The sequence below is a fragment of the Tachypleus tridentatus genome, chromosome 13 (assembly GCF_004210375.1).
Source record: "Tachypleus tridentatus isolate NWPU-2018 chromosome 13, ASM421037v1, whole genome shotgun sequence".
NCBI classification, from domain to species: Eukaryota; Metazoa; Arthropoda; class Merostomata; order Xiphosura; family Limulidae; genus Tachypleus; species Tachypleus tridentatus.
The window spans coordinates 144,380,002-144,401,977 of NC_134837.1; the positions used below are offsets into that span (position 1 = coordinate 144,380,002).

The 21,976-nt window shown below is 32.4% G+C and overlaps 1 long non-coding RNA gene across 6 annotated transcripts; it reads right to left on the reverse strand.

Moving 5' to 3' along the window:
* Positions 1-7,027: 7,027 nt before the first annotated feature.
* LOC143238298 (uncharacterized) lies at positions 7,028-17,130 on the reverse strand. Of its 6 annotated transcripts, none has more exons than XR_013020506.1 (6): positions 16,469-17,130; positions 10,515-10,583; positions 10,010-10,080; positions 9,411-9,515; positions 8,268-8,412; positions 7,028-7,631 (listed from the first exon to the last, which is right to left on the reverse strand). It is a non-coding gene; the product is annotated as an uncharacterized LOC143238298 (long non-coding RNA). The 6 variants fall into 6 exon arrangements; XR_013020508.1 differs by having other exon boundaries at positions 9,411-9,569; XR_013020505.1 differs by having other exon boundaries at positions 9,411-9,569; positions 10,010-10,083.
* Positions 17,131-21,976: the final 4,846 nt, after the last annotated feature.

Consider the following 21,976-nt stretch of genomic DNA (forward strand, 5'->3'; position numbering starts at 1 on the left):
CTTAAAGCCTGCATTAGCTCTCACCATCTCTTCAACTCATAGAAAGTGGCTTATTCTGAAAGAAACAAGATGGTGGCTTTTATGCTAATAATGAGGAAAGTCTACATGTTTGATCGAATAAACAATAGACATAAGTATATCATGCCATAGATGGAAGATGATGGCGTAAGGCACGAAAAATGAGAGCAACATTTGTATGTATAATACGTATACAACTGAACGTACGCTGCCATTTTACATAAAATATATATATATATATCCACGCACGTAACACATTTTCCGATATAAGATAATACTGTATATGAGGTTAGTTTTGAGTAAGTCATCAAACAATTTGACTGTTTGTTTATTTTGGTGCAGAGCCACGTTGTGCTAACTGCTATGTCCACTTACCTGTTATGTATTGTAATTTATCTCGGACGCGTCTCCGATGTATGTTACGTGCGTTACCTATTACGATTTCAACTAGCCGGAAATTTTAATTTAGAAGATAATTAAACGTTTATATGTATTAAATTTATGATATATGCCAATAAAATTAACACGCACAATTTTCTTTCTTAATACATATTTACAGGGTGTTCGGAAAGTCACTGTGCAGTTTTGTAATCATATTTTATTCAGTCTATTTCAAGCCAGCAACTGATAGCGGTGTTTAGAAACAAAATAAGAAGGATCCAGGCCTATATTGATGCCAACGGGGGTCACTTTCAACATTGCTTATAATTGTCATTCATATTTACCTCCTGTGTTCTATATTGAAACATGTCTGTTAATAAATATATAAGTGCACAGTGACTTTCCGAACATCCTGTATTTTCGTGATGACGAGAAAACCATTCGAAGTAAAAATGTATTCTAAAGACGGCTGATATGGTTATTAAAACTTTAATTAAAATAAAGTACAAAACAACGTTTTGGCCTTCTTAGGTCATCTTCATGTTAACAAAGAAAGTTTGCAACTGACCGTTGCCAGGCACGTCTTAGAGACGAGAATGTAAACGGATACTAGACTGTAGAGGGTGTTTCAGATAGATGCTAGATTTTTAATTAACATAGGCATTAAGGTGTTTCTTATAACACTTGGTTCTAACAAATAGTTAATAATATTGCTTTATATGTAAGGATTTTACAAACTTATAGACAATACTGAGTCTTATATCCGATATAGAAATATATATTTTATCGATGATCCAGGTCTACAACAAGAAAATTAATTGTACTTTGTTAGTGTTACACTTCACTTAAGCTAGCTAACTTGGTTGGCCTCACGTTGCTTTTTACCGATGAAGATATTTAAAGTCCTCCTAGAAATACTAATGTCCGAACTTAATTTACTGAAGTTTAACGACATGTGATGTTTGAAATCAATAAATGTTCCTGATCAAGTAATAATATAAGCTGTCTTTCGGCGCGTTGGTTTGTATAGTTTATGGCGAGATTCTTCAACGTTAAACAGTACTGGAAAACACGTAAACCACATATTGTTGATTCTTGGTGTCGATAATTAATTTTCTACAAATTTAGAGAACAGATGATACTTTGGCAATACACATCCAACAAAAACGTTACCTCTGTAAAAAAAAAAACTATTCGGAGACATTTCACTGGAATTTGTGTGTGAACTTATAGAGTCAGAATATGACTTAGACTAGTCTGAGTAAAAGTAATTTTATGTTAGGTTTAAAATTGGTTTTCATCTTATCAATTTTCACATTTCATTTGCATAACCTCTAGAAGTTCTTACATGAATATCAGAAGTTTCCTTTTGCGTAGAACATTATATTTTTGTTATTTTATTTACCCTAGCGCTGTACATGGCTCATCCAGTTAACTGACCTTGTAATCACCATACAAAATGCAAAATAAATATAAATTATCCTTTTCTTCTTTCTAGAATGATGCATAAAATTAGAGTTATCATAAACAGCCTCAGGCTTGTAACACTTTGCATCTCATTTTCTTTCATTTTATTATTTTACTGCTGTTTGAACTATATGTATCTAATAAACCTGTGTAACAAGCTAGAAATTACCTAGTCAATATATACTCTTCAAAACAAGAAACGCAAAAGGGATATTTTTTTTATTTTAAAGAGAAATATATGTAATAACGTTACAAGCTCAGAGTATGTGATGTTACACGTGTTAAGGCACTGATTGTCAGACCAAAATGACAATAAAGGTTGTGCATTTTGAAAACGGAGGAAAACATCGGATTTTTCGCTAAAATGCATTCGTGTCCAATAAATTTGTTTGAGAGATCTGCATGTTCTGCAAGTGCAACATGTGCAAAATCCCTATAAAAGTGACGGGTTCTCGGTTTCCATAAGCTCAGTGTTAAGCCATCGACACGCAATACAGTTATGCCAAGACTGACTGAAGCACAACGCAACAACGCCATTGGTCGTTGGAAGCAGGCGAATCTCGATCAGATGTTGCCAGAGCTGTGAATGTCCACCCAAACACCATCACAGGCTATGGAATCGTTACCAACAACATGGATCAACTCGTGACCGTCCACGATCTGGCAGACCTCGTGTGACCACGCCCGCACAAGATCGCTACATCTTGTTACGTCACCTTCAGGATAGGACCACCACTGCGACGTCTACTGCCTCAACCATACCAGGGCTGCGTAGGATTTCCAATCAGACTGTACGCAACCATCTACGAGATGCAGGAATCCGACCTCGACGTCCAGTCAGAGGCGTCATCCTCACCCAGCAACATCGTCAAGCACGGCTGCTGTAGACTCGGGCACATCGGGTGTGGCCTCATCGACGATGGAGGCATGTTTGGTTCAGCGATGAATCACGTTTTATGCTTCGTAGGCAGGATGGAAGAACCCGTGTTTACTGTAGCCGAGGTGAACGTTTTGCAGCAAACTGTGTGCAGGAAGTTGACAGATTTGATGGTGGCAGCATCATGATGTGGGCTGCCATCGCCTACAGTGCCAGAACAGACATTTTGCACATTCGAGGGAATCTTACGGCTCAACGATACGTCGACGAGATTCTTAGGCCCCATGTGCAATCCATCATGGTGAACGTCAACGACGTTTTTCAACATGACAACGCCCGTCCTCACACAGCCCGACTCACCACTGTCTTCTTGAGACACCACAACATCAACGTTCTTCCCTGGCCCTCCAGATCACCAGATTTAAACCCCATCGAATATCTTTGGGACGAGTTGGACCGACGTCTGCGAAGGCGACAACCTCAATCGAAGATTCTACTTCAGCTTGCAGCAGCTTTGCAGGCTGAGTGGACAGCCATATCACATGATGTGATTCGTCATCTCATCGCTTCCATGGGCAGGAGATGCCAAGCAGTTATTGATGCTCACGGGGGGCATACTCGTTATTGACGTTAAACTTCAACTAGTGAGCGTGGACTTCGCCTTTGCAGACTTTGGATGTTCAGCAGTGAATGTGCAAAGTTTCACACGTGTCATATAGAACTACCCGGAATAAACTTGTTAACAATTTGTCTCAAATTTTGCCTTTTGCGTTTCTTTTTTGAAGAGTATATATAGTTCAAATTATGGTGCAGAATAGCTTCTTGCTTGCATAAATTAATCAATAATTTTTTTATTTATTTTTTTCATTGATGTTCCTGTACCCAAACATTTTCTAATTTTTCATTTTAGTCACTGTTATAACAAGTAAAATATTCAAAAGAAATGAAGTAATTTACTATTTGTGGATCTTGTACATTTTGCAGTCAAACTTGAAGTATCTTTAAAAGTTGACCATAATTTTTGATGGGACTGTTTTTAGTACTTTCCTGAATGTATATTTCAAATAAAAGAGGGCGTTGTGTGTAGGTTAGACTTGTTTATACCTGAGTAAAACAAAGTAATTGCAGGCTATAAAATTATATTGTCTTAGCAGTATTTATAATAAAACTTTGTAATCTGCATTAAAAGTATTAAAACTGAAGAGCTGAACTAGGGGTAAAAAGATTATCTAATTTGTGAAATTTGGAGCAAAAAAGTTTTATAAAGAAAAGTGAAGATTGACAAGATTGAAGAAAAGTGAATTTTTTGTTTTAAGTCCATTTTCATTGTTTTATATGTTTGTTATTTTTCTGGACAACTATGGTCTGTGGAGTGAAGCAGATAAGGATTTTTGCCTGTCCCTGCTGACTTTCTGTATAGGGAATTGCAGATACCCATAGCACTGTATCTGCTGTATCATTCCTCTGGACTCCCCAACATGTATTCCATTCCCTTTTCTTCTAGTGGAGTAGAGGAGTCCTTTCCACTTCCCAATTGTTGGAGTGGTGGACCAAGGAAGATTCCTCCTGAGTAGGTTTTGTACAATAAACTAAAATTGAATTTGTAGATTATGTGTACCCACTCAACAACAAGAGGGCTAGCATTGTTATTCTTACTGTGATACTGAACAATGATTACACTAACATAATAATCAGGATCCAAGGTGCTTTCCCTGAACGTTTTTGCTCAAGCTGATTGTACTTGTTGCTCACAAAATTCTAATGAAAGGTGTTTCCACATGATATTTTCTGCCCAAGTGGACTGCACTTGACATAATCTGTCTTAACCCAAGGCACTTCCCCTGCATGTTTTTGTACCAGCATTTGACCAGATCATATATACCAAAGGTGCTACCTCCTGGGTGTTCCAGGGCAGACCACTCTTGTTCATCAAATAGTTCTCATGCAAAGCACTTCCACTGGAAGATTTTTGTCTGGATGGACTGTACTTGGCATAATCCAACATATCTTAAGGTGTTTTTCCTGGATGTTTTTTCCTGCAGACCACACTTGGCCATAGTATTGTATATCTAAGGTGATTCTCTGGGCAGACTACACTTGTTGATCAAATAGTTCTCATGCATGGTGCTTCCACTGGATGTTTTTTGCCTGGATGGACTGCACTTGGCATTATCTAACATATCCTAAGATGCTTTTTCTAGATGTTTTTCCTGGTGGATTACTCTTGACCATAATATTTTATCTCGAAGGCAATTCCCCTGGGTGTTTTCTGCCTGAGCATACTGCACTTGTTGATCTTGCAAACTCATGTAAGGTTCTTCCACTGGATGTTTTTGCCAACATGTACTTCACTTGGCATTATTTGTTGTATTCTAAGGCACTTCCCCTGGACGTTTTCTGCCTGGGCAGACTGTACTTGGTCTGTTCATGTACCCTTCATGGTCCTTTAGTCCTAGCCTCTCTTGTACCTTTACATGTTTCACTATCATTTGTTTGGTACTTTGGTTTGCTGCATAAGTGACATAAGTAGGATGTATGCTGACAATGAGCTAGTTATGACAGTTCTCTTGTTCACACTCATATCTCCTCATAACACAGCTGCACATCAAAGGTGTTTTCTCTGGCTGTTTAGCCTGGATGGACTGCAAATATTGCTCACAATATCTGATACAAAGCATTTTGACTAGATAAGCTGCACTTGTTGCTTACAGTATCTCAGTGTAAGCTGAAGATGTACAATTGGCACTTATATGAGTTGCTATCACTTCCACACCAGATTTTTCAACTTTGTCATGGTATTCAAGTCTTGTTCTCCAGCACTTATACTGATTTGGTACTGTATGTCTTTCCCCAATACAAGTAGGTGCTAGCCCATTCTGTTCTTTCCTCTTTGTGGTACTGTGATCTTTACTAGGTAAAGTACATACTCATTTGAGAAGTAGTTCTATACCACACAGATGTGACTTCTGTTTTTAATCTTGCACATCAGTTCTTTCAGTGTGGTTACTTTCTGCTTGATTTTGTTTTTTTTGCATGTTCATCTGTCCCTCTAGTTTTTCAAAGTGGGGTGAGAAGAAGTAAGACCATTTCAGAAGTTAACATTTTCTAATTTATTTTGATACATACTTGCCTCACTTCAACCACCACCTTCCCCACTGATTTGCCAGTATTTCTGGTTTAAATATGACAGTTCTTGAATGTGAGGATTATGCTAGAATAATAGACTGCATTAGTTATGCTGGTACAGATGGTACAGTAGGATTGTTGGAAGGTAGTTGCATGATCAGTACATGTTTTAAAAGACTGATGAGCTACGTGAAGTGTTTTTTTTGGCAATGTTTAAAAAGCAAATCAAGATTGAAATAGCTTTGAGGTGAGAAGAGGTAAATACCTATCTGAAATATAGTTTTAGTATAAAAATGTTAACTTTTATTTGAGCAAGTTATACGATTCATAAAAGTAATTCTGAAGTTTTAAACTATTTCATCTAGTAGTTGCTTTTTTTGCAATAAAATAAGACAAACCATTAAATAAATGTATTCAGGTTTTACAGATAATTGAATGTTACTAAAAGTTATTTCTAGTCCATGTTCAAGGTTTGCAACTGAGCCTAATCCCCAAACTTAGTAATTCAGTTTTTAATGTACAAATAGTTTTTCTGTATATTTTTTATTTTAATTATGGAATTTTAAGCATAATTCTAACATAAATATAATTAAATTAGAAACTGATCAGGATATCACAAGAAATTGGTATTGAATTATTATTAACTTTTGATCAAAGCGAGTCTTTTACATAGATCAGAAATAAAAACATATACCTAGTTATGAGCATAGGTAACTAAATATAGTGTTCAGACCGTATTACTTTTATGATTAGAATGTAGTTTCATCAGCTGCAAACTCTCTCACTATTTTTTTGGTCCATGTTCAAGGTCTAAATCTGAGCTTAATCCCTGAGCTTAATAATTCAGTGCAAACACACTGTGTGGGTTAAATATCAATACATCTGCTTTTAATTTTTATTGTTTCTATTTAACTGTCAGAAATACATTATGTTTGCTTTTGTTTATATCCTTCTGTGAATTTTGTAGAAAGTTGATTAAATATTTTTTGTATTCAATAAATACAACTATGCATTTACAAAAATTAAAAACACTATTTGATGCATGCCAATCAATGAATTAAAACTTACACTGCTTCATTTTTTCACTATTTATTTTGCAATAATGAATATTTTTAATGAGATATTCAATGAAAAATATACATTTCACAACCAAATTCCTAAAAATAGAAAAATTATTGCTCTTTAAAAAATCACATTTACTCCTGTTATATCTTGTTTTACTTAATACATTTTATCAATCTTATGCAATTTTTGTTTTTAAGGTAACTTTAGCATTTCAATTCTAGAAACAATATATTAATCACTGCATTGAGCAATAACTTGCTTAAACCAAACTTGGTAACTTGCTTTGAACAAAATGACAAAGGTAAAACATCAGGTTCGATAGAATGTGTTTTTTTTAACTATTAACAAAAAATGTTCAGCTATAGGTAGGTAAGTAATAAATAAATGAAGAGCAGCCATCTACTAGTGGTACAGATTGTATCTGTGGTCGGGCATCAGCACTTTGTAAAACAATTTTGAAATTATCTTTAAAAAGAATCTGGGAGACATAAGCTACTGCCAATGTTCAGTTACACATACTACCAGTTAAGTTTCAGACATTATAACTTTATAGGATTTCTACTTATTATGCATTGGTTATTCCACATCCAATTCTTCATCAAATAGGTTTTCATTGATTGGAACAGCTTCTCCATCTACTCTGTAGCAGCAAGATGATCTTCTCCACCAGCTGCTTCAGGGAGCTTCCCCTCGTCTCCTTCAAATTTATTTAATAAAACAATTATAATGAACACCATGTTAGTACAAAATACCACTAACAACAATGATACCAAGAATTAATGATATAATTATCTTTATGATATTTAATCAATACAATCTGTCCTGATTTTTCTCAATACATTTTGAAACATTGACAATAACTAACAAACCAAATATATAATTTTTACACATATCAATACATTTATCATTCTTATTAGCTATAAGCTTCATTCAAGCTTTTAGTATCTGTAAACAAAATTGCAAACTACCTTTCACAGACAGACCTTTCTTTTAACATTTTCAATGTCATGATTTTTTCTAAAAATGAAATATTTGTGGTTTCATTAAATAAGTCTAAACATCTTTTTTTAAATTAATAATTATTAAATACAAATTAATTATCATTACAGCTGATAATAATGGTTTTTAACAATATCTTACTTTAACAGGTAATTTATATTATGTTCTAACAACTTCATAGTATTATAACATACACCTTTTTAAATTTTGTCAACAATTCTCTTATTGAAATAGATACTTCATATTAAATCTTAACTACAACTTTCCTACTTAGACACTTGAATTAAATTTAAGGCACAACTCCCTATTGTTACTTTCTTAACGTAATACATACTTGATACTCAGTACATCTCCTTATCATATAGGTTTGCTTTTCTTCTGTTCACTTGATGAAGATTAGTTAAGAATGTTAATCCTACATTTGCTTGCAGGATAAGGGTCTCAGCTGTTAGTTCCACACATGAATCACAGTTCTGCAACTGCAAAGAAAGTTCACAAAGATTAAATTTTTATGTTCCAATGCCCTCAAATTTTATGATAAATATATCTCACACACGTTAGCCTTGACATATTAGACAATATTTAAAAGTAATATTTATATATATTAATTCTATAATTATATTTCTTAACAGAGCTAGCACTAGTGGGAGGGAGCTAAAATAGTTCTCCAACCCCAAAGCTACTATTGTCCACAAATTTAGTTTTACCATAATTTCAGATTTAATCCCAGCATATGTCTCACTGCCACACTTTCCAGTTGAGAAATATCTGGAACTGGGACTGATTCTTTAAAAGTAATTAACTTTTCTAGAAACTGACTTAAAACTTCACATTCAATGAAGAAAGTTCACCATTTACAGTGCTTGTAAACTGACCCATTAAACATCTAATGTCCTTTCTTTAATACAATATCCATAGGCAGTTTTATTCATTATTTCATTCACTTTTCATAAAATATTTTAAATGAGGTATTTATTTCAAGGTTTTAACCTTGAAAGCAAATGAAAAAATATTTTAAAAAAATATATATATTTTTTAAACTTTGGGATTGAGTTCAAATGTGTATTTTTATTTCCTCCCAAACTATAAAAGCCTTTTAAAATCAATTTTCAATTTCATAACTACAAAAAGACACAAAACTGCTCACGGATATGTCAACACTAACAACCAATTTGCTGGTATTAATCAAAAAAGAGAGATTATAATTATGTCTTTTTTTTACAAAGAGAATTCTTCTTGTGATACCACAGCCTGTAATGTGGAGACAGAAATAAAAATATATAAATGTTTCACTGTACAAATTTTTTTTCACTTTGAAGAAACAAACTATGATATCAAATGATATTGATGAACTGGATAAGACACATACTGTTTAATTAAGCAAGTTTCATTAATAACGTTTCCATGAAAATCCTTAAGAGATAAAATAGCATACAAACAAGACCTCATGCTTTGATAATAGAAGAAATATTAATACCTCACTATCTTCTTGAGGAAATAGATCATATGCTGCCTCATCTTCACCCATCTAGCCTTCTACAGCCAAGTCTGAGTTGAATGTAAACATCTCTCGTCCACTGAGCTGTTTGACGACTCATAACTATGAAGATTCTAGTTTGCTCTTCAGATCAACATACTTAACAATGAAAAGAATAAACTTGACAAGTTTAAACATACTCTATGACTACACTCAATAATGCATTTTGTACTATATAACGTTAAAATTTTACATCAAGTTGTCTTGCTATTTTTAAGGTTAGCTTACCTCTTCTTATGCAAAGTACATGCTATGCTGAAAATAAATATATTATTATTTATATCACAGTGATGATCAGTAATTTCAAGAATGAATTTACAAATTGTTGATCACTTACTTCTTATGTCAAACAAACAGCATCAATATTTACAATAGATGATACAATATGATGATAACATGCAGTTATATTTCCTTAAATTAAGGGGTGACCAGTAGAGTTCATCTATTATAATTACACCAAGATGATGGTCAGCAAACTTTAACTTGTTAATAATACTCATCATATGGTGACAGTCATACAGTTTTACAATATCACTTACACCAATGTGATGACCAGCTTTAAACTCTGCTTTTTTCCTGTCTTGTTCCACTTGAACTTTTTCCTTCTTCTCTGCTATCTACAAAGCAAAATAATGTATTTTGTTGATACTATGCTTACAAAGTATATTTCAATTAAATTTTGAACATCATGCAATTATACAAAAAAAATTCTTGTACACAATATCTTTTATAATTATATTTATGTGTATGTACTTATTTCCCAAATTTATATATTAACTGTTACATTTTACACACGTGTTTTCATTAAAAGAATGTAATAAAGATCTATATTGTTATAAGTCAATAAAGTCTACTGTATAAAAAATCTAAACAACTTAAAACAATGATACCAACTTATGTAAATTTTTATGAAAATATTTTAAAAGTATACTATCCTTCATAAACATGAAAAAGAGGAAGACAAGAGTACAAAATATGAAATTCAATAAGAAGTAAACTTGTATTGAAGTGTGGATAAACAGAGAAACAAATAAGTACACATACATTTTTCTTTTTCCAAGCCAAAAGTGTTTCAAATGAAATTCTTGTCAAGTTAAACCCAAGAGCTGCTCTCTGGAAGTACACAGAATGTAATGACACAGTCGTAAAAATTAGATATAATACAATATAATATTATAAAGCACACAGAGAACACAATTTTATAAATTACATACAGCAAGATGTAATTTTATTAATGCATACAGATAATAATTTATATACAGGAAATATAACTTTATAAAATTATGATACTATTCAATAATGTAATAACAAAGTATTTAGGATACAATACAGTTCTATAAAGTTATACCAAAAACAGAGTACTTTTACTTAACTACAAATAATACAATTTAACTTCATATAAACACCTATCACTTAATTTTTTTTTTTGAAAGAGAGCAAAAGAATGTAAATGTAAGATTTTAGGAAATGCTACACAACAAAATTGAAAAAAAATGTCTAAACTTTACATCAACTTGAATATAGAAGATTAGTGCAGGTAGTGTTATTAATTAATTTACTTTGCAACTCACTGATGTTGAGGCTATTGAACACTGTTTGCAATCCACTGATGTCAAGACTGTGATACATGTATAAACAACTACAACTAGATGAATGAAAAACGAGTAAAAGTCACATGAGAGAGAACTTCTGTCAGAGAAAAGTTAGGCTTTGTAAAGTTAACTGTTGTTGGAGTGAATGGTTGGTATGTTATGGTGAGATTTAAAGTTTGAAAGAGATAAGGAGAATAATATGTCTCATAAAAGGATATTCTAAACCAATTGAACCCACATATGTGGGCTTTGACAAAAGAAAGATGATTATTGGAAGTACAAAAAACAGAATAATACTGAAAGTTAAGGATACAACTGTAGTAACTCATGTGATAGCATGATACCATTGTGATTAAAAAAGTATAAGTTTAGCTTGTCAGCTGGATTATAAAACAATTGAATTGGCTTAAGTGGACTTTTGATAATAAAAAGAGAACTGTATAGTGCCTAAGATGCAAATATTATCTCCATAATGTAAATAATTTTGTACATACATTTAGCTTGTTTCAAACATATATTATTTTAAAAACAAGTGGAGTGCATGTTGTTCATTTTTTGTCAATTTTACTGCCAGCAAGTCACAGACACCTACTGTAGAAAATTTCATAGCCCAACACACCTATAAATTTACATTACTATTAAGTAAGTTTACAACATTTGGTGAGCCACAGTCATGATTATACAGTGGTAAGTTGTGGTAGAAGAAAATGCTAAGGACAGTGGAAATAAATAGACCTATATGTGCACAACTATAGTAAAAGTGCAAATAGCATGGAGATAACATGATATATAACCATGTCAAATTTTGATAAGCGAATGGAAAGAGGAGAGATATCTTCATGTATAGACCAGGAAAGATAGGCCTTGTGCAACACAACAATGAGGCATCCAGGTAAAGTGAAGCCCTTTCAGATGCCTTATACAATGAGATACCTTACAAAGCAGGAAGCTGAGGCAATGTTGGAAGCTGGAATTGTTAAGCCTTCAAATTCAGCCTACCATTTACCAGTTTTAATCTCAAAAATTAGGGATAGGTAAACTGTTTCTAAATAAATTTCCAAAAGCTAAATCTTGTGATGAAGTTCAACTCAGAACCTATGGACAACCTAGAAACTATCAGGTCAGGTTCTCTTCAAAGATCAACCTCAGTAAAGGTTATTGCCAAATCCTAATGAAGACAGAATTTACAGAGAGGACAGCATTTGTAATACTAGATGGATGTTACCAGTTTCAGCAGGCGCCAAGTCAACTCGGCAGAAACATTCAACTGCATGATAAGGAGGATGATGTGCAACATTACCAATATGAAGCACTGTGTAGATGCCATCCTGACACATACTGTGAAATGGGAAGACTATATGAAGAATATGTGAGAGCAGCAGGTCTCACCATCAGACCATCCAAGTGCTACATCAGATATTATGTGCTGGAACTGAAAGACAGCCATGGAAAAGGAGAAGGTATTCCAAATACAAGATACACTAGCTCTGACTAAAAAGTAACAAGCCAGATCCTTTCTGGATTTATTTTGATATTACAGGGAATTCATCCCAAACTTTGTTAAAATTAGTGCACCATTGACTAACCTGACCAAGAAAGGTTTATCCAACAAAGTAAAGTGAAAACAACACCAGGTTGCATTCCAAACTTCAACAAACCATTGACTATTTAGGCTGATGCTTCAGTCATTGAAAGGGCTTTTACAATAATATAGAGATGGACTGTTTCCAGTAATATATATAAGTAAAAATCTGTTAAGTAGTGAGAAGAACTACTCCATTACTGAATGAGCATGTCTGGCCATTATACTTACCATTAAGAAGTTCCAGAACTAGCTGTACAGGAAGGAGTTCATCATCTAGACAGAACATCACCAATTTGCATACATTCAGAGGTGCATGTCAATAATGTAAGGATCATGAGGTGGGTGTTGTACCTTTGTAACAAAGAGTCCCACATTGAAGCCATTAAAAGGTGCGTTTTCTTATAGCAAAGCCACGTCGGGCTATCTGCTGAGCCCACCGAGGGGAAACAAACCCCTGATTTTCCGTTGTAAATCCAAGACATACCGCTGTACTAGCAGGGGGCAGCCATCAAAAGGACCGTAAACATTGGTGCAATCAGTATCAATATACTTTGTGGGTGAGCTGAAAACATCTTTATATATAGTGAACAAAAACTTTCTTAAATAATTTCCTTGAAGAGGGGCTTATTGTCAGATATTAAAGACTTTAATATAGGTAGTGTTATTAATTAATTTGTGTTTGTAATTCATTGATGTAAAGGTTATGGAAATTTCTAGAAGGCTTAAGTGATGAACGTATAAATAGCTGTGACGAAATGAGTGGAAATAGAGTAAATATCATGTAAAAGAGAAGTTTGGTTAGAGAAAAGTTAAAAAATGTAAAGTTAACTGTCATAGGAGTTAATGGCCTAATGGGTGATGTGTTAAGGGTGATATTAAAGTTTGAAAGAGATTAGAAGAATAATTTGTCTCATCAAAAGGTGTTCTAAACTACGTGAACCCATCTGTGTGGACTTGACGAAAGGCAGATGATTATTAGAAGTTCAAAAGACAACTGTGGTAATTCGTGTGACAGTGTAAATGAATTATTCATGGACACTACAGTGATTAAAATAAAGAAAAATAATTGGGCTTGTCAGCTGAATTCTAGAGCAATTGAATTGGCCTAAGTGAACTTTTGACAAGAAAGAGAGAAATATATAATGTTTAAGATACAACTATGATCTCCATAGCACAAAGAATATTATACATATTTTTTTTTTGAACACACACACACATTATTGTAAAAACAAGGAGTTCATACTGTTCATTTATTGTCACATTTATCACCAAGTTAGACACTTATTGTAAAAGAATCATTAGCCCGACATACCCATAAATTTATATACACAAACACTAGTAGAAAGTAAGTTTACAACAATAATCATCAATTAATTAATGTATTCATATTTGGTTAAAACACTTATCACTCAGTTTAAACCTTACTATTCACAGAAACTAAAAATTAAGTACTGAAACTACACCATATTATAAATAAATGGTTATAACTTCATGCCTTAGGAGGAGGAGTTCCAGCTATTGCACATAAAACCCATGCTTTGGCTTTTGTTGATACATTGGTTCATTATGCATGTTTAAAAGTTGCATCTCAAATATTTACTTACATCACCAGTTTAATGCAATATTTCTGGACAGGGTAGTACAGAATAATCTAATTGCTTATATCAAAGTGTCAGAATTATCCATTAAAAACTTTACACTTCCAACACAAAAGATCCTTTCACTCGTATGTTTCAAGAGGATATCATGATAAAAAAACACTAAACCAACACCTGGCCCAAATAGGCATTAAGTACTAAACTAGTTCCATTAAGACAAATAAGATAATGCTTTATATCTCTAGAATGTACCTTCATTAGCTTAACATTTTGCTATTACAGTTTTTCAGGAGCTTGGCCATTTTACAGCAAAGCTGCACTGGGATAGCTGCTGTGTCCACCATGTTGAATTGAACCTCAGATTTCTAATGTGAGATTTTTCAGAAGCTATTAAACATCCTACAAGTTCACTAATCCAGTTTCAAATAGATTGGTGAATTTATAGAATACTGACAGCTCCTAATAATGTTGTAACAGCAAAGTATTTAGCTAATAAAGAAACATGCTGGAGATATGGCATTATTTACCTTAGTAGTACTGTCTCATAATAAACTTTTTTTGAATACATTTCAATTCTGATGTATTTTTTAAAAGTGTTGAAGAATAACTATAAGTTTATTTTCTATATTCTTTTTATTTCAATGATTTAATTTTGCTCTTGAAATTTAACATGACTCAATTCAAGCCACATGTGGTTAGACCTATAGCCAGGTGAAATTTAGACTTTTTCAGAATTATCTGTTAATACTTACTTTAAAACAAGTACAAAAGAGAAGCTTTGGGGCATCTTAAAATAGTTTTTTATTTGGTGAACATATTAAAAAATATGTTAACAAACACTGCAACTTAATAAAATCATAATGTCTATTAAAAAGTAAAAACATTAATTATAAACAAGGCATCAACAAAATAACTTTATTATGCTTTAAGCAATCTCAAGTTATGAAATCTCTTTGCTGCATACAATATATATTTCAGTGTATATTATTAAACCTGATGATGACAAACACTATAGATTCATTATCATATTAATAAGGTTTGTTATCCATTCAACCCATCTTTAAACTGTATAAGCTTACTTACCTTATGTAAAGTTATCATATACTTTCTCTTTGAAGAAAATTTCTGTCACTTTCAAATATATAATTTTATACACAAATACATTCAGAATTCAAAACAGAGAGAACAGAAAAGAAACCTTACAAAGCTATAAAAAACAAAGTATATTTTAACTTTATCAACACATGATAGTCAAACTCTGGGCTATATCCACACATTTAAACTTTCTTAACAACTGTTCTCATAGCAAAACGTTTCTTTCTTTCTTTTATGAAGAAGGGGTCCAATTAGACTTCTAGTAGTTTAATTAATAAGTGTACATCACATTCATTGTTTTTATTATTTATACCTATGTGTTACAAGTAACTAGTGATAAAATTAATTAGAAAGTCTATTATTATTAGCTCATACAAGTTGAAATGAACAATTTAAAATCTACATCTTTATTTCTACTAATGTGATCAATTAGAAAATAAAAACAGTTAGACAAACATTTGAAATCTTTAACTGGAATTAAATATTTTTTATTATACTTTGAGAGGAAAACCATGTCCTCACCTATATTCATACTTTAGTGTTTGCAAATATCACATCTGTTTTCAATTCTTTTTTGTCACTTGCATTTTTACTTATTTTGGATATTAAAAGAACTAAAACATTTTTTTAGGAGCATTATAACTTTCAAACAATGAAAAACATATTTTAAAGTATGCATATGTTACAAAAGCTACAGATGTCATAAGTATAAGGGCTACAAATGATGTAAGAAATAATAACCATAAATAGTTATTCCAAAATTTTGGTTAAAATAATGTTTTTTCTTATCATTTAGAGAAAAATGGTAAATTTTTCGAACTTCATTACCAAAATGTCTGCTGCAGATAGCCTAGTTGCTTTGTGCCATAAAATGCCAAGCTAACCAACCAACAATGAAAATGTCTAAACCCCTCCATTATGCATTATAAATTCTGAAAAATAATGCTAACTTTAATGAAAACAAATCTCCATAAAGTCTAGAATGCATGCACACTGTTAATTTCTGGAAAAAAAGCCAAGGCCTGAAAATTTACTCCATACTCAAATTATCTAACATTAACTTTATTCTCCACAAGCAAGGAAAGATGACAGAAAAATCCTATTTCATAATATAGAGTAGTATTTTACCTTTCTGTGTTGTTACAGATTTGAATATCAAGTTCAGGTCCTCAACTTCCTTCTTTTTTCTCATCTTTTTCTTCCTACTTGTTGATCTACCTTAGGTAATATGAGTAGAGTGTGATTACTCTGCTACCACCAACAATTTGTTTGAACCTTTGTATCAATAACTTTAATAAACATGGCACACTATTTCATTGATTAAGTAAACAAATTATGCATTACAAAGATAGAGTTTTATAACATTCAAAACATATCATCTAATACATGTTCATTAAAAATAAACAAAATGTGACAGCTGTTGGGATGAAAACTACACTTTACGAATTTGACTTTTAATGTGGTACTTATAAGTTTACTACATGGAAGTGCCATTTTACAAAGCCCTTCATATTCTGTTTTTCTTTCTACTTCCTACAGACAATGTTGATGATAATTACAAAGTGTTAAAGACATGTTAAAAGGCCAAACTGTTGGCTTTACATGGCTCATGTTTACTTATAAAGTGCAAAATGTTCTGTTTATATTTTCAAACACTGGTAAAAGTTAAGGTAGCCTTCGATACCTTGTTATACTGTAATTCCTCATGAAGTTTACAAGAACTGACCACACCTTCTCAGCATGATATTAAAGCAGTAAAATGAGATAAATAACACCCAGAATTAGGCTTTACCAGACCCATCTTAAATACAACTGATCTATTTAGAATGTGTGGGTGGGTGTGCATCACCACTGAATATACCCCAAATCAGTCATTTTCTGACCTCAACAAAGTATTTGGCTATTTCAAAAACAGATTTGACACACTAGCCAAAGAATATTATACAAAAACAGAAACAGTCTCACCTCTGCCTTACACACCATCTCATGTGCACCAGACAAAACAATATCACCAAACAAGAAGCATCACAATGTAATTGAAAAAAACAATTAGTCAACATGACTATAATCCATCATTACTACACAACCTGTGTGAGAAAATTAGTCACTCACACAATCAGCATAACTTCACAAGTAACATGGAAATTTCTAAGGCAGAAATAGAGAAGACAGCTTTCTGTGCAAGATGTGAATTGCCTCTAAAAAGATTAATTTTTGATTACTGAATAATTGAAAATAGTAATAATTGGACACACAAGTTGATTTTTTTCATAAAATTAACTGATTACTTTGCATGAAACTGATATAATCAATTTTCATAGGTGTACAATTGTATTTCATTCTGATTAAAAAATTTTGAAACTTAACCATGAATCTTACAATAATAAGTTATTTTTTTGATCTGGCCTAAAGCTAAGCAATGTAAATCTAAATCAGACAGCCAATGTGAGAGAAAAATAGTGCTGCCATCAATATAGATACCCATTTATTTTAGTTTCTGGTCAAAGACATTAAAATTAGAATTGGTTGACACAAAGAAATCAATACTTTTCTCAGACTGTTTGCATATCTTTGCACCCAGGATTTGTGTTGTATGGCAGCTCTTAATAAATAACATCATTCTAAAATGAGCTAAAACTCACTTTTAGAGTTTTCAGGTTGAACAAAAATCTCCCACAAAGTTTTATGAACAAATTTGCAGATTTAATGATGCTATTGCAAGTTTTTGACTCCCATAGTACACAGTAGTAAACTTGGAAGATGTGTATGTTGTGTTGTGTTATTGACTATTTGTTCTCATTCTTATTTTTTGTTTTCAGAGTAGATACAAAGGCCGTGACCTTCGTATCAGTGGGATAATTCTCATCTAACTATTTCAAAAGTCTGTTCTTCAGTCTATCTTTCATTTCTTTAAACATCATTGTCTAACATATCAGTGAAATTATAACTTTCTCTGACAAAACTTGTTGCACATTGTTGGTATATGAGAATAGTTTTGTATAATCAGATTTCTACAAATGTCATTTCCAGTCATGTTCATAAGATCATCTGGATCTCATGGGAGTAACATAGTACAAAGAATCCTTAATCCTGCCATGCAGAATGCAAACAATCAACTGAAACTTGATGCTTTTCATCGAGCTTCTTGATTTGGAAAGTTTAATGTTGTTGTGGATTCAAATCCAAATTGAATAGACATTACTCCTGTGCCATGGTGAAATACCACATCAATGCCTTGCTTTTACTCTTCAGTTATTAAATTATCTGCATCATTAAATTCAGTGTCACAAACTCCATGGGATCCTCAGAAGTACTGCTAGGTATTTCATCTTCATCACTCTCCAGTGGAATAGATGAATCAGTCCTTCATTTTCTCTTTCTTCATACTTTTAATTTACCTTGCAGCTCTTTCACACTGACACTTTGAACTTACAAGCCATTTTTTTCTTTTCCTGTATTAATGTTACTTTACCAATAGAAGATCACTACACTTAATCACTGAATGTTGTAGTATGTTGATATCTGTTTTGTGGCCAGCTGTAGATCCACTTTTCACAAACGGTGCAGCAGTTGCCTTTTTTTTTTTGGCCAATCAGGTTTTGATAAAGTCATCAGCCAATAAACAAAATATCCAGAATGACTGCAAAGTACAATTATCTAGACAAACTGTTTCTGGTCTTGTATATGAATTTGTTTTAATGAAAAACTATTTAATATAATAAAAACTAGTTTTTCATAGTTTAAAACTTTCACATAAAGAGTCACTAAAACAATTAAGTTATAAGGAAAAGTACTTGCCCTTTTAAGTGCTGTTCAAGCTTTACTAGTTGCTTCACTTGGACAAGTGCCAGTAAGAATAAAACCATAATAATCTGTAGGAGTCACTCAACCACTAGAAAAGCCTTTTTTCTGATTATGATAGAATCACAATTCAAAGTGATAGGACATGCACTTTTTTCGCCATTGCCTTTAAAGTTTAAGAATCGTAAATTTACAATTTATGTTGTCCCTACTTATGAGTTATATACCAATAATTTAATTTTAAAATGTTGTCCAAATCTACTTGCATTGAACATAACATTTGTGATAATATTCAAGATACTACACATAATTAGTACGAACAATTATTAATTATGTAGTTAACTAACTCATTTTTGAATTAACACTCACAGACTGGCATTAGGCTTTACCGCTACAGTAAATTCAAGTTACAGTACATTTCAAGTATAAATATTGCATTAGTTACAATTTACATAATTCATTATTCCAATGCCTATGTATACAAGAGTAAAATTTAAAACTGTTTTACTTTGATATTTTTTTTCTTCTGATCAACCTTCTTTCCTGTTTTTTTTTTTTTCTTTGGGGGCATCACTTCACTGCAATAAAACTGTAAAAATTTTACCACATCAGATTTTTCAGGCCAAACGTATTGAATACAATACTTCACTTACAAATTGTCAGTGACCTGGGTAATTAGCTGTATGTGTTATCAAGCGACCTTCGCAGTTTCGAACAAATTGCCAACTGACTCTGCAAGAAAGTTCTCATCGTATTAACAAAATAAAAAATCATACGTATGTTTATATTCTTGTCATTGTAAGTAGAATGGAATATTTTGTAATTCTAGTTGTATTATTAGGTTAAAAGGTGAGAAATACGACTTGACTGATATCATAATAGTTGTCTCCAGATCCTAAGATAAGTAATTAATATGATTTTAATCTGTAATTTTTGATATTGCATTAGAGTTAGAACTAGAGCTCATGCCCATGAAATATGTAAAGCTAAAATTCTATGTCGGATGCTAATCAAACTCAAAGCTGGTAGTAGCTGTTGTTGTGAGTTAATTATTTCAATTACAAATTATAAATTAAAGTACTTCAAAGTGTGTATGAGATTGGGATAAATGGCTCATTTATTATCTGAGTTCATAATATTTTGTGACACAATAACTTGTAAGTTACTCAAAATATCGAATAGAAAGACCTGCATTTTCAAAGCAGTATATTTTAATTTTAGATTATAACATAGTTTAGTGATAAACGTTTTAAATTCCTAGTGAATATTTATTGAACACCAGTTTGTTTGTTTAGAATTAAGCACAAAGTTGCACAATGGGCTATTTGTGCTCTGCCCACCATGGGCATCAAAACCCGGATTTTAGTGGTGTGAGTCTGCAGACATACCGCTGTACCATTACGTGCTTGAACAGCAGTATGAGCACTTTTCTAAAATCTAAATTGTATTTTATCATGTGTCAATTAAGTCCTCAAATGTAATCTTAAGAGTATTAATAATAGACGTAATAAATTTAGCAGATTAAGTAAAAAATATTAATTCTTAAAGCTTTTGTCTTTGATTGATAATGCAATACCAAAGAAACTGCTGTTGTGGCATATAACACAACTCATTAAGGATATTCATTTGAAGCATTATTGGAAATTTCACATACACACATATACATATATTCTTTTGGGATCACTAGCCATTAATAGGAAGCCAAAGGGTCTGATGTTAATGAAGATGAAAACATTTCTTAAATTGTTCAGTTACTTATTTTGCTTGTGCTTGTGATTTATCGCACTTTATCACACTCACGAACTATGAAAATAACTAGATTTATATATGTAAAGATCCACATGTGTTCAAGGGCATATTAACGAATAGGCTTTCAAGACTAGGGCCTAAGAACATAACAATTTGAAGGGCGCACCTTCGGTATAAAAATGTCTTTACAAAATTAAAAAAGAGGTTTGATAAAAACAAATCTACTTTCATTTCACTGCATTTAAAGTTATTGATGTTCTTGCATTGATGGATTATTTTCCTGGTTAGCCATTCAATGAGTGGGTCTGGAACATTAGTTGACCTTGTTTCGACTGTGGGTATGTACTTCAAAATAACAAACCTCAGGAGCAAAAATCACATGACAAAACAAAACATATTTGCATTTTATTTATTACCTTATTACTTTTGGTCTACTTGTATGGTGGCACGAATATCCAACACGACAGAAGCCTGCAGAAGTTTTTTTTTTTTTTTTTTTTTGACTTATGGCTGTAACTAATACATTACATTATCGTTTTAAGTTGGCAGTTCATTAATTAGATACTGCCACTTTCACGTTAATCCTCTCGAACATTTACGTTAAAACATTCAGTTCCCATGAGCCAAAAAAGATCAGTTGAATATTTTATACATATATTGATCCCGTGAAATACTCTTGATTGTTTACACTATTACAGAACCTATTTCCCAAGATATTTTCTAACAGCAACCGTATACGAGAGAGCAAATAGTTCTCAAGTATTTATGAAATTCTCATATTGCGCGCAAATAGAGCCATTTCTATTTTTCACACATGCGTAAATTAGATTACGAAACCACCTGTATAATTTATGACCATTCTAGCAGTTGTTCGAAACGTAATGTGTCCATCACTTCATGAAGTTTAGCTCACTTATAGTGTAATTTAATTTTTTAAACCACCGTAATTGTCTTGCTTCTATTACAGTATGTGCGTTTCTAGAGCCTAAACTTGCCAGGCCTTCTTTCTCGGAGAAGTATCATAAAGTTGTTTTTGGTTTGAGTATTTTCTATTCCTTGGAATGTGCCTTGTCTGTTATAAACTTT